The 13,577-nt window shown below is 32.4% G+C and overlaps 1 protein-coding gene and 1 long non-coding RNA gene across 4 annotated transcripts in view; one reads left to right on the forward strand and one right to left on the reverse strand.

The window, feature by feature from the left end:
- Window positions 1-13,577, forward strand: part of neto1l (neuropilin (NRP) and tolloid (TLL)-like 1, like) — a 239,150-nt gene that overhangs the window by 107,440 nt on the left and 118,133 nt on the right. The window lies entirely within an intron of this gene.
- LOC137489225 (uncharacterized) lies at window positions 115-3,676 on the reverse strand. Its single transcript, XR_011008612.2, has 5 exons — window positions 3,625-3,676; window positions 2,872-3,060; window positions 2,458-2,616; window positions 1,833-1,932; window positions 115-1,096 (listed from the first exon to the last, which is right to left on the reverse strand). It is a non-coding gene; the product is annotated as an uncharacterized lncRNA (long non-coding RNA).

The raw sequence follows: 13,577 nt of genomic DNA on the forward strand, positions 1-13,577 counted from the left end.
AATGATCATGTTTACCCAACAAGATTTTTTTAGTTTACTGAACAAAATAAAACAAACTGATTCATTATGCATTTACTATTAATTTTTAGGATTCAAATTGAATACACAAGAATAGTCAATTCACTTTTTTTATTTTTAACTGTGTTCAAATCACAATCCAAAACATTTGCATACAAAATCAGCATTTGACATTAGCCGTGTTCAGCATTGGGCTAGTTTGTACACAACTAGTACTGAATGTTTCCAGATTTGAAAAGATTGTACACTGCCTCAACATAAAATAACTAGCAACCTTACTAAAACCAAGCTATTAGTGTGTCCAAACACTCAAACCAGGTGAATATACAATCATCTAATCAGAGTAAACCCTAAAAGCCACTCCATTCAAACAGTCTTTAAAGTGTACTGTACTTTTGTCAACAAAGTACATCAAGTCCAAAAACAGACCTCAAAACATTCAAACAGTGGCACAGTAGGAAGTGCTTTCGCCTCCCACCAAGGTCGCTGGTTCGAGTCTCAGCTAGGTCAGTTGCCGTTACTGTGTGGAGTTTGAATGTTCTCCCTGCGTTCATGTGGGTTTCCTTTGGGTTCTCTGGTTTCCCCCACAGTCCAAAGACGTGTGGCACAGGTGAATTGGGTAGGCTAAAATTGTCCATAGTGTATGTGTGAATGAGTGTGTATGGATGTTTTCCAGAGATGGGTTGCAGCCGGAAGGGCATCCGCTGCGTAAAACAAGTTCATTGCGCTGTGGCGACCCCAGATTAATAAAGGGACTAAGCCGAAAAGAAAATGAATGAATGAATGAACTGAACTCTCGCAGATCATGTGCCACCAACCTCCATAAAACATGCTGAATCACTTAAAAAGTATATTTGAGTTCTTTTGGGAGTTCCATATTCAGTCTATACAAGAGGCTGAACAAGTAAGCGAAGGCTGCAGGCAGATGTGTGATATCCTGAAGTACTATGGCCTCCTCCAAGATTTTAGCGAGGTTCATCACATATTGCAGGGATGCAGAAGTGCCATTATCATCTTCCACCACAGTGAAGATTCCAATCCTTTAATCTCTGGTGCTGTGGTCTTCAGGGTCTGTGTCCTTATAGGAGATTAAGTAATGGGAAAATTAATTGATGTGTAATATTAATTACTACTTATTAATGTTATTACTATTATGCAAAGAAAATAAAAACATGTAATACTTTCGTACATACAAACAGTAACACTTTGAATAGTCTATAATATATAATAATTGAACAATATATTGACAACTTTTTAATATTTAGCAATTTATTAAAACTTTTATTTTACATAAAATTGCAAAGATTTACTTTTATTTGATACAGTTTCAATTGTGAAAGTTGTTTATTGTCCTGTTTAGAATATATCTGAGCCTTTAATTGTCATTCATAAGGGATTTATAAAGCATAAATAGTCCTCACTTTAGATTAGGTCACAACTGGATGAAGTTAAGCTCATAAAGCATATACTAACATACAAAGTAACTATTATTACATACCTTAATATTAGGATATTTAAATGTTAATTTGAATAGTTTATTAATTGTGTACTTAAGCATTCTGAATGATCTTAAAAACACCAAGTATTCTTAAATAACTGGTTTGTAAATAATGCAATACTTAAATTAGTAATACAAATGAATCATTAAAGTTAAAAAAATACAATCATTGAGCACTTCATGTAGAGTTATGCTTAACAGAAAATAAATTAACTATTCGCTAATACTAAATAAATTATTTATAGCGTGCAGCTATTATAAGTGTTACCAAGCAGACTAATAAATGTAGAATAGGGTATGAAAATGGGTAACTTACCAGACATATCTTGAGAAAGCAAGCAGAATGAATTTTTACGAAGAAAAATTGGCAATCCCTCAAGAGCTGCTCTTTCTCGATCGGTGACAATATCAGTGACCTAAAGGAAAGTCATTTACAAAGGGTGTTTTACAATCTTATTGTTTTGTAAGTAAAAATGTACTTAGTACATTTAAATGAGCATAGTATTTTATTCATGCTGTTGAAAAAACACATGGCTTTATTTTTAAAAAAGAATTTTGTGGTTTCCATACAATGGAATTTGATAATGGTTGTGTTGGCAAATTTAGAAAAATGTTTAGTTTCATGTGACAATTACTTTGAGTTAAAAACTACAGCTATTATTTTCTATTTTCCTCTTTGAATGTATTCATTTGAAATGGTCACTCAAAACAAGTGAAACATCTGTTATTTATCTTACTTCCATCTCACAATCAAAACACAACTTGACACAATTAAAATTAATGCAAAAGGGCTGGACAATTAAATTGTTGCAATTACGTTTTATTAGACTGTATTACCTGAGCATGAAATTCATGCTTTTGTGTTTGACAGGACAAAATATGTTGCACATGTTAAAAACATCAGTCGGGTGTATAAGAAAAAAAAAAATCTTAATGAGTACCTGCTCATCCATCTTGTTTAAAGTTGTATCCATCTCTGGACCCATTGAATCCCTTCTTTTTCTGTAGAGTTTCAGGAGAGGTGCTGTATATTTATCAAGTCACTCGATTAACTGTCTCAGGAGATCTACATTACAGATCTGAGAAAACTCTTTGCAGATCTACAATATACAAAAAAACATACATATTAATATTTACACATATTTATATATATATATATATATATATATATATATATATATATATATATATATATATATATATATATATATATTTGTAAATGTAAATATTTAAATGTTCAAATGCTGAATACAGATGTATTTTGAATTACCTATAATAATAATGTTGTTTGTTATTTTTAGCATTATCATTACTACCTTGAATGAAACCAAAGCAATTGCAATATAGTGACTTACCTCTTCCTTAAAGTCCAGGTTATCTCTCTCTAATTTCTTCCTGGCTAAATCTCAACAACTTCTTTTGGGCAAAGAGAAAAGGTTTCTTGCATCTGCTGGTGAATGACCGTCAAATTTCACTGATGATAGCAAGTCTCACCTCCTCAAGGAAATCTTGCATTGAATTATGTCATTGTCAATATTTCAGTCCTTTTGAGCAAAAAGAAAGGAAAATATATATTTAGCCCTTTATATTTTTTATGTAAATAAAAGCTAGCTGACTGTTAAAGCAAGTTGGTCTGAATATGATAGACATTTAGTCGAGCTAACTAATATACAAGCAAATCAAGCAATGAATTACATGAAAATCACACGATTTTCACACAAATTACACAGTTAAACACGTCACCGTTTGTTCCACTGGCTCTGGTTCGAAGGGAAAAAAGGTTATGATGTGCGCAATGCTGACAGCAATCTAGATAAACAGGACATAATGTTATATTCGTTTTAGCAAGGAAATTTGACTTGGACACCTGATCTGGTATGTTATATGATACTCATTGTATTAATCGTGTGACTCGATTGAAATCGCTATTTGTTTCAATTACATTCACTCTAAACTTTTATTGATGTAAATAGCCAAAACCAAGTGCACGAAACAAGTAACTCACGGCTAAATTATAACAAATAGTTCCGTATTAGGATACACGCGCACATCAAAGCCAACATATCAAATAATATAACGTTAGATGACAACAAAAAAGACATACATACCTATGATTTAGTGATGTGACGTTGTGCGCCGATCAAAAAAACAATACATCTCGCAGTGAAGCAGTGTACCGGAGCTTGATTCGTTTTGCCATCATCATGTGATCAGTGACGTCCGAAGCTTCATTTTTGCCTTTACCCACGTGACTGCTTCGAATTTTGATTCAAAGGTTTAAACACCCTCATAGTAAAGTGTATAGCTAGAGAATTGGCGTCTATTACATACATTTGTTTCAAAGCACTGCACCAGTCCCAAACACCAGTAATTAAACTAAACTACAATAGTATTTTTTAGTAAAAAGGTTTTGAACAATACTAAAGTGTATTAGCGTATTTTTTATGACTATCTTCAAAGAAAACCACCGCATATCGTAGTATTGTGTTTGACAGAGAAGCTCTGGTGAAGCATCGTTCATATAGCGTCCTCCTGGAGCACTCGCCTCCCAATCAGGAATCGCAGGTTCGATTCCTGCTTGGAGCAGGACTAATTGTATTATGATAAACTTTAGAAAACCTTGGATTTTACTACAATCATCAGTTGTGTAATGTAATATATCTTGTGTAAAAACTACAGTAATTGAGTAATTTGTTTATATTGCTGTTTTTGTATTACTACATGAATGAGTTGTTCAGTTGTGAACATTTGACATTATGGCAACACAGTGCTTTCCCACACTTTCACCAGAAGAGGTCCTCATCGAGCTCTGATTTAGAAAGCTTCGAGTAACGAACCTTTTTCCGATACAATTGAGTCGAGTGCTTCACTGGTTCAGAAAGCTTCATTTCACCATCACTACTATGATTTAGCAGAAACGTCGTTGACCTGCTCTTAACCGCTCTATCACGGTCTCTCACATCATTAATACACTGGTAAAATAGATCGGGCAGTCAGATGGGTAGCACATCGCAAAAAAAACATGTATACAATTATATACAATCGATTATGAAAACGATTGACACGTAGCTCCGCAGAAAGAAAGATGGTTCGTTTTGTCGCGCGCACGAGACAGGTACCCCCTGCAGTGAGCTATGGAAGTAAATTGCGCATGCGCCAGAAGCTTATAAGGCGCATGCGCCAACAAGAAGGGCACGCATCAACGCAAAACTAAGAATTTTGTATTAGTTCAACGAAATATTTTAAGTTTTTCACATTGAAGCACCATATTTGTTGAACAAACTAACTATTATTTGTCAGCATTTCAAATGAAAATATTTAAATTCAGTTAACTTATTAATCTTTGTTCAGAGGACTTTTTGAAAGTTGGCGTTTTTACAGTGTATTATTAGAGACTAAGAGACTAAGGTCTCGTTTACACTATTATGTTTCAGTTTTAAAACGCATAGGTTTTAATCCGGTTACACCATCCATCCAAGCTACTCCAGAGTTTTCGTGCCCCAAAAACACTGAGCTTTTTGAAAATGCTGAAGAGGCCATTTTCATTTTAAAATGCTGCAGCTCTGTGTCAGTGTAAAGGGGGAAAACGGAGGAATCTGAAAACGGAGGCGGGACTGCAGACTTTCGTCTCTCTGATTGGTGCTTTTTCACCGACATTAAGTGGCCTACACACAGTTCAGTTTTGCATGCTTTCCTTGTAAGTTCAGACTTGAAAAGTTTGATATGGACAAACTCACAAGCACATGTCAAGTAAACAGTGTACTTTATAAACTCATTTACATAACCCTCGCTACATTGTTTCACTTTCTTAACAATAAAATTACAACATGATTAAAGGAACTGCCTATTTTCATGTTGACACTAGCAACTTAACAGGCACCAAAAATGTTGAGGCGTCATCTTCACTGTATGCATTATTATAACATAACAGAGCCTATAACAGAACTTCCTTCTTTCATTTTCATTGAAAATATGAAACATACCCTCTCTCTTTTGCTGAATACCAGTTTCAACTTTCAATAATGGCCATTATAAAAGTATAACGTACAATAAGTTTATACATTATAGGAAGTAAATGCAAGCAATCAGTCAAATGTGCAGAATCAGTGTATGTGGTTTTATAAATTAATAACTTCTCTTTGCGCTCAGCCAAAACACGTTACCTGAGAACAAGTAACAGTTTAAAAAGACCAAAGTCGGGAATATGCCATTTGATAGAGACAAGATGAATTAAATATCACGTTTAACAAATATAGTGAAATTAGATCCAGTGATAAATTCTTGATGCGCAGTCTGACTTGCACAGCCCTTGTTGCTGTGGTGCATGCCAGATTGTGTGTGGTCATGCGATGTGTGTTTTCAGCGGTATAGTGTAGACGGAGAGTTGTTCAGAAATGCTAGGTGAAATGCCAGTGTAAACACGGCCTAAAACGCAAAGAGATATCTTGCGGAGGTAAAAAGTTGTTTCGTGAGTTGTGATGTTATGATGGAGCGTAAGGGTGAATTTAGAACTTAAAATTGGAGGTAGGATTGGATTTGAACCGCAAATCAAGTGCTTTGCACACACTTGGCAACCCGGGCTGTCTCAGTGTTGCGCATCACTCTGTCCTTGGGCAGGTGTGACGTAATCGTTTTTTTTTTTTTTCACTGGAGTTCAAAGGTTGCCGTGTCCAAAAGCAAAGTCTGCCACAACTGCAATCACACAAATTAACCTTGCGATGGAATAGCACTTTAGATATTCTTAAAGTCATAATCATTGTAAAAAAAAAAAAAATTGGATTAAGACATAAAATGTTCCTATTTTAGTTGCATTATTGAAGTGAGGAACCTTTGGTGGCGGAATCAAATTCCAGTAAAACAGCTCTCTCTTATCAGTCACATCCAGTAGATTAGAGGTTTTCCATTCAGTAGAGTTTATAGCAAAATATTTTGCATTGTTTGCATGTCCTTTATAGCATAATTCATTAAAAAAAGAGCAAAACAATTACAATTAATTACAATTTGATTTTAAAAAAGAACCTAAATAGTTTTGCTTTTTTATATAATTTTTTTTATTCAATTGAATAAAAGACTGTTTTTCCATTTATTTTTCATCATGGAGGATTCCAAAAATAGTATGAAAATCGGTCACACTTTTTTTTTTGATGGCCCGTCTGTTACATTGCATCTACATATCAACTAATTCTCATTAGAATATAAGTAGACTGCTAGGTTGGGGTTAAGGATAGTGTAAGTTAACATGTACTTGCAAAGTTTATTATAGTCAGTTAAATGTCTGTTTAGCAGCAGTAGCAACATATATTAAGCAGACAGTCTAATAATACTCAAATGGAACATCAAAATAAAGTGTTAACTAAAAATCTTGTCTCGTCTTGTTCTTGTGAACCCAATATCGTGTCTCATCTCGTCTCATGACCTGTCATCACACCCCTTAAAGCTGTACATTTTATAGCTTATCACTTTAATTATCTCATAATATACCTCAGCATCACATTTCTTCTTTGTTTACCTATGCTTCTAGGGTATGTTTAAAAATCTAATCTTTTTTAAGCTCCTCCTTTTTGAAAACTGCCCTGCTCTGACTAGTATTGCCCATTCTGATTATATCAGCCTTTTGTTGATCCACTAAGAGTTTTTTAGTCAAGTGTCAAAAAGCATCTAAAAATGCCTAGCTATGGGCATTTGAGGGCCTTCTGTGGCAATATGTTGGCATAATGTGGAGAAAAGTTATATATTCCATTGCTGATATCTTGTAACATGAGTAACATATTATAACAGTAGTCAACATTTGGAGTGGATCAAAACGTTTTATTAAAGTTATCCTAAAACTATTGAACAACACTCATTATAGGACAATTTTGAAAATCTTTTTTGATCTACTTTAGATGTTCTCTACTGTATATATCAGATGCAAAATAGACAATTAACGGCTTGCTATGTCTCAATATGCTGCTCCCATAAAAAAAAAAAAAAATGCTTCTAGAAAAAACACTTTGCTTGATATGTAGAGTCAACTAAATGACACTTTTTACTGAACCAGATATCATGATTAAAATTGAAGTGGTTTACCTGAAGTGTCTGATCACCCTCTGTTGTTTTAAACAATATGTAAGACTATTAATAACATAAAAAATCCACAAGAACAATCTGATATGTTGTTAATGTATTTAAATGCAAAATGATATTATCCCTACAAAGTTGCATGTCCTCAATAAATGCTAACATTGTAGTTATAGCTTTTAGAAAGTCATTAATTTATTAACATTTGCTGCAGGTCATTTAGCAAAAAAGTGAGAACATTCAGGTCATTCAAATTGTGACAAGAGGTAAAGTGAAACTATCAATGATGCCATTTCCAAAATGGAGAGAGATAGTGGCAAATTTAAATAGAAAGAGAGACACTGAACTTGCATGTGTTTTTTGACTGAGCAACTGTTTTGTACCTTTTATATGATATTTTAATCTAATCTACTAATATCTGATATTCTAATAGCCACAAATATCTCATGCCTGCCTCCATAATAACAAAACATTCAACAGCATCAAATGTATACATGTGATTGTTTTGACCATTTAAAAGTGCTGTTACCACACAATCTAACATTTATTTATTTATTTATTTATTTATTTATTTATTTATTTATTTATTTATTTATTTATTTATTTATTTATTCATATATTTTTATTGTTGTTTGTTTATAAAACTTTAAGTAACTTCTTTAACCTTTAACCTTTCTTAAGTCAAGTCTTAATTTGTATCTTCACTGTAAGTGCAAAGTTGCAAAAGCTACAAAAAAAAAAAAAATTAGTTCGTTTAGGTGTAGCAATTCAAAGGAATTTGTGCAAGTTTTATTTATATTTTTTATAAATATTTTTATATTTTACAGTGAATTTATAAATATGAGTAGTGTAAATGGAATCCAAATATATTACATCTGCCATTATCACAAGGTCTTTGTGTCCAGCTGTAGTAATTCATCTAGGTAGTTCTTGTCTATACATTGTTTTTAAAATACTATACATTTTGACATACTTCTCAGCTCACATACTATTTTTCACCTACTATATATAAGTGAATTGAATATTTTGCATTGGACATCTTCTGTTGGTGTTCAAGCGATCTCTGTATAGCAGTGAATATTTTATCTTTAATTTATATTTGGGGAAACAATCATATACTTGCTCCTGTATTATTCTAATATATCCACTATAAACCCAGTGTGTTCATACATTACAATCAGAACATTTATTTTCATGAAGGTTTGTAAGCCCATAAAAGACAATAACTTTTGACAAGATGTGACCTTTTAACAATAATTATGCAACTTAATTATCCAAATCACTACAATTTGTGGCTTTTTTTCCGAAGTTGCATTTAAAATTCACTTGACTCACATGTGAGTGCGGGTGATAAGGGATAGGAAGCAAGGCAGAAGAGGACAGAAGAGGGGAGGAAGTGATGTGATTGCAACACACTGCTCCCCAAGGTCGCCTATAATGGATGACTGCCCACTCAAGCCTCTTACTCTGCATTCAATCAGACCACCAATCAATTATGAGCATAGCACAAATGCCTGCCTGGCCTTTATCACAATACAGTCAGAGCTGCAGCGCGTCTGCTCCAGGGAAGAGAATCAGCGAACGGCTTGAGTTACTGTTGTCTTTGACTCTCTGATGCTTTCTGATTTGGGCTTTTTTTTTTTCATGAGAGCATCTGCTTCAGGAATGGTTTGAACTTTGAATGGTAGCTATATGGCTTCATGGAGGGCTGCTTGATTGCTTTTACATGTGCCAAATGTTTTTTTTTTTTTTTTTTTTTTTTTTTGAAATGTTTCCCAAATGTTGTTTAATACAGCAAGGAGTTTTCCACTGTTTATTTCAGCTAGAATATATCAAGTTTTAATTTTTTTTTATGTACAATTAAAGGGTCTAGTTAAGCCTTTAAATGTCACTTTGAGCTGTATAGAAGTGTCTTGTAAAGTCTTGTCTAGTAAAATATTATTTACTGTCATTATGGCAAAGATAAAATAAATCAATTATTAGAGATGAGTTAATAAAACTATAATGTTTAGAAATTTGTTTAAAAAAATATCTCCTTTAAACAGAAATTGGGGGAAAAAATAAACAGAGGGGCTAATAATTGAGGGGGGCTAATAATTCTGACTTCAACTATATATATATATATATATATATATATATATATATATATATATATATATATATATATATATATATATATATTATTTTCATCTTAGTCCCCTCATTAATCTGGGGTCGCCACAGCGGAATGAACCGCCATCTTATCCAGCATTTTTTACACAGTGTATGCCCTTTCAGCTGCAACCATCCATACACACTCATTCACAATCATATACTACGGACATTTTTGCTAACCCAATTTACCTGTACTGCATGTCTTTGGACTGTTGGGGAAACCAGAGCAGTTTTTTTTGCAGTTGTTCTTTTCGCGAATCCACCAGAGGCCACGCTGTGTACATTTTTTTTAGATCTCTAAGTTTCCTTGTGAGTGGCAAACAGGTGCATCGAAAAAACCGTCCACATGGAGGTAAGCGGTTAGCTGGTAGCACAGAAAAAGACAGAAGCCGTCGCCAACTTTAAAGCGCCCAGTAGCGTTTATTTTAAAGACGGAATGCAGTCATTTGTAGCGCTTGCTACATATTTTACGCTCTTTATAACTGTAAACGGGTGTATGTTTTCACAATTAGTCGGTGTTGACTTAATTTATATGAAAACTTACAATTTCTAAAATAAAAAAAGTCCACACCCAAACCTCAAATTGGGTGGATGAGCAAACCATTCTAAAATGTATGACTGAGATTGAACAAATGATTACAAATTAGCCACTAAGTCAAAAAGTTGGAAATTGCCATGAGATAGCTTTTGGTTTTGACATTTGGGGACTGTGGACTTCAAGTCCCAGCCTAAATCACCTTCTCTCTCTCCGACATTTGCTATGCAATCTAATAAAAGTGCACAATTCATTGCTTTAAATAATTTTTGTTTCTAATGAATCATTGGCTCTTGTTGATTTGAGATTATAAGGGTCGTTTCTTGTCCAATAAAAGCATGTGATTGACAATCAGGCTGTGTAGGGTTTAGATATAGAAGTCTTTTATAACACTAAAAGATGACATTATCTTCTTAGACGATGTTAAATTTCCATCGCTTGCTGTAAGAGTGTGATTGAACAGCTCTATTGAACTGATTCCTCTATGCATTGAAACAAATATAGTCACAATTCATTTGATGAAACAGGTTATTTCAGTAGAGGAGAAAGTGATGTTTACTGAACTGTTTTGAACTGTAAGATTAAAGCTATATTTGAGCTCTTTCTGTAGAATATAACACCTTGCTGAGAAACAAGGTGGCATCAATTGTTAATTTGTGTTATTTTTTATAAGGAAGTAATTTAATCATTCACTGATTTGCCCAAACCCATTGATATAAGGAGGTAAACCAGTAAGAGTATAGTTCAATCGTATAACTTGCTTTGTTCAACAACATTGATTTATTCCTACATGAAACAATGAATTATTTACAAAATCAGTTCATTTAAAACAAAGATTAGTTTTTGAGTGGGCTGGTGATCACTGATTTGTTCAGAAATGTTGATTTATGAAGACAATGACCGTTTTTTTTTTTTTTTTTAATGGTTTTTAATCCAGTCACTTAAATGATTTGTTTCAAATGTTTTTTCATTCAGGAATGCAACCATTGACCGTTCACAACTAGGTTAAAATCAGTGATTGATTAATTCAGTAACTAGTGATTCAAAACTTCTCTTTGGATGTTTTCTTCTCTAAAATAAGCTTGTACTTGTCTTGGTCAGAGTTAGTTTGAAGACTTTTAACATTAAACATTATAACATTGGATTTATCTCCTAAGAGGGAGTTAAATTGTGTTTTGTACAGTAGGATTGAGATTCAAGAATTTAAAATGATTTTATAATAAAATGATTCCTCTAAAGCACACAGTTAGATGTGAAAGTGATGCAGAGTTACGTGTTCAGTTAATGAAGCTTGTATTTCATTTTTATTAGTTAACTTGTTCATTCAACTAATCTGTTATTAAACATTAATTAGGATTTAAATCAGTGACTATTTATAAATGAATCTATGAATTAATCAGTTTAGTTCAAAAACATAGATTCATTTCCAGATTAAACCACTGACCATTATGATTGAATTAGTGAATCAGGCTTCATTTAGGAACAAATTAGTTGCTCGCAAACTAATTTGTTAGAAACATTCACATATTTAGGAAAAATTTTTTAAAAAGTTGTTATGTCCATAAATCATTCACTCCCCTGATAAAAAAAAAAAAAAAAACATGCATACAAGCATCAAATCTTTATGAGTCACCTTGTGATTCATTTAGTCATTTTGTTTAAAAAAATTCAAGAACAAAAGTGGGGATGCTGCTTTTCTGAGTGATTCAGCGACCTTTGCTGGTTTGAGATTATTTGGGCCGATTCTTGTCTAATGGAAGCCGATGCTTGACTTTCAAGCTCTGCAGGGTTTGAATTAAAGTCTTTTATAACACTAAAATATGAAATTATCTTCTACAAGGGTGCTGGATTTATATTATTTGCAGTATGGTTGTGAATCAGGTACTTAAGATGATTTCTATTTTTTATGTGCAATATTTTTTCTTGAGAACAAAAGAGTCGTAAATCAGTGAGTCTGAAATGAAACACCACATACTCTATGTTGCTTACATGTAACAATAGCAGATGATCCAGTTAAATTATTTAATTAAAAAAAAAAATGTATTTGTCATTTAAAATACATTCTTAGCATGTTAATACAATATATCCGGAAATTGTTCACAGTGCTTCACTTTTTGCACAGTCTGCTCAATAATTTAAGCCCAAAAAAATAAACCAACAAATAAATAAACAAAAAATAAATAAATAAATAAATAAATAAATAAATAAATAAATAAATAAATAAATAAATAAAATAGTAAAAAAAAAACAACAACAAGCAGGCAGGCAAACAAACAAACAAACAAAAACAAAACAAATTTAATAAACATAAATAAGATTAGTCAGGCTTATTTTAATTTGGATGCTTAGATAAACCGATACTTTAACCACAATAAAATAACTAACAAATAAATAAATAAATATATATATATTTTTTCTAATAAACATAAATAAGATTAACCAGGCTTATTTTTATTTGGATGCTTAGATAAACCGATACTTTAAGCACAATGAAATAACTAATAAATAAATAAATAAATTAATTAATTAATTAATTAATTATATTAAACAAAAATAAGATTTATCAGGCTTATTTTAATTTGGATGCTGAGATAAACAGGGGTTTCCTGCAATCACTCTGGTTGATAAATTTATTTCATTTATTATAGTATGTTAAAAAATACATTTTGGAGTGGAATATTTTTGATCAGATTAAGTTAATATGGCCATGTTTACTGATTTCAGATAAAACTTTATGGAAAAACTTTTCCTAACTATCTAGGGAAACAGCTTTATAAAATTTAAATTTAAAATTCTTGAAAAAATATTACTTAAATCAATTAGATTAAATAAATGAAACAGTGATTTTCATCTTGTATCCAGATTGCAATGGACTTTCATGCTGAGCCATGAATCCTGCGCTGGACATCATATTGATAAATCTGTCTGCAGTTCACTGTTAGATGAGAGAACGGGTGTGAACGCCACTCTTTTGATCTAAATCAAACTTTTCTGAAGTGAAGACCTGCAGCAGGCCTGCGCACTCAACTTTTGATCAACACTGTCTGGAGAAACTGGGAGATGAGAAATCCTTATCTCACTCTAAACACTAAATTATCTTTTTCATCATGTTCCTCTACTGAAACTTACTGTCCAGACATGGTACTGTCTTGTCTAAAAAAAGAAAGATATATAAGTAAGAATGTAAGAAAGAAATAAAAAGTATTCATATTTATTTTAGTTTGTCTGATATAAAAATGTAAAAATTATTAAATACATAAAAGTTCCTGAGGTCAATATTATAAGCAGCTAGTAAATATTAAATACTGTCAG

This window comes from Danio rerio, chromosome 24, assembly GCF_049306965.1.
Source record: "Danio rerio strain Tuebingen ecotype United States chromosome 24, GRCz12tu, whole genome shotgun sequence".
Lineage (NCBI taxonomy): Eukaryota > Metazoa > Chordata > Actinopteri > Cypriniformes > Danionidae > Danio > Danio rerio.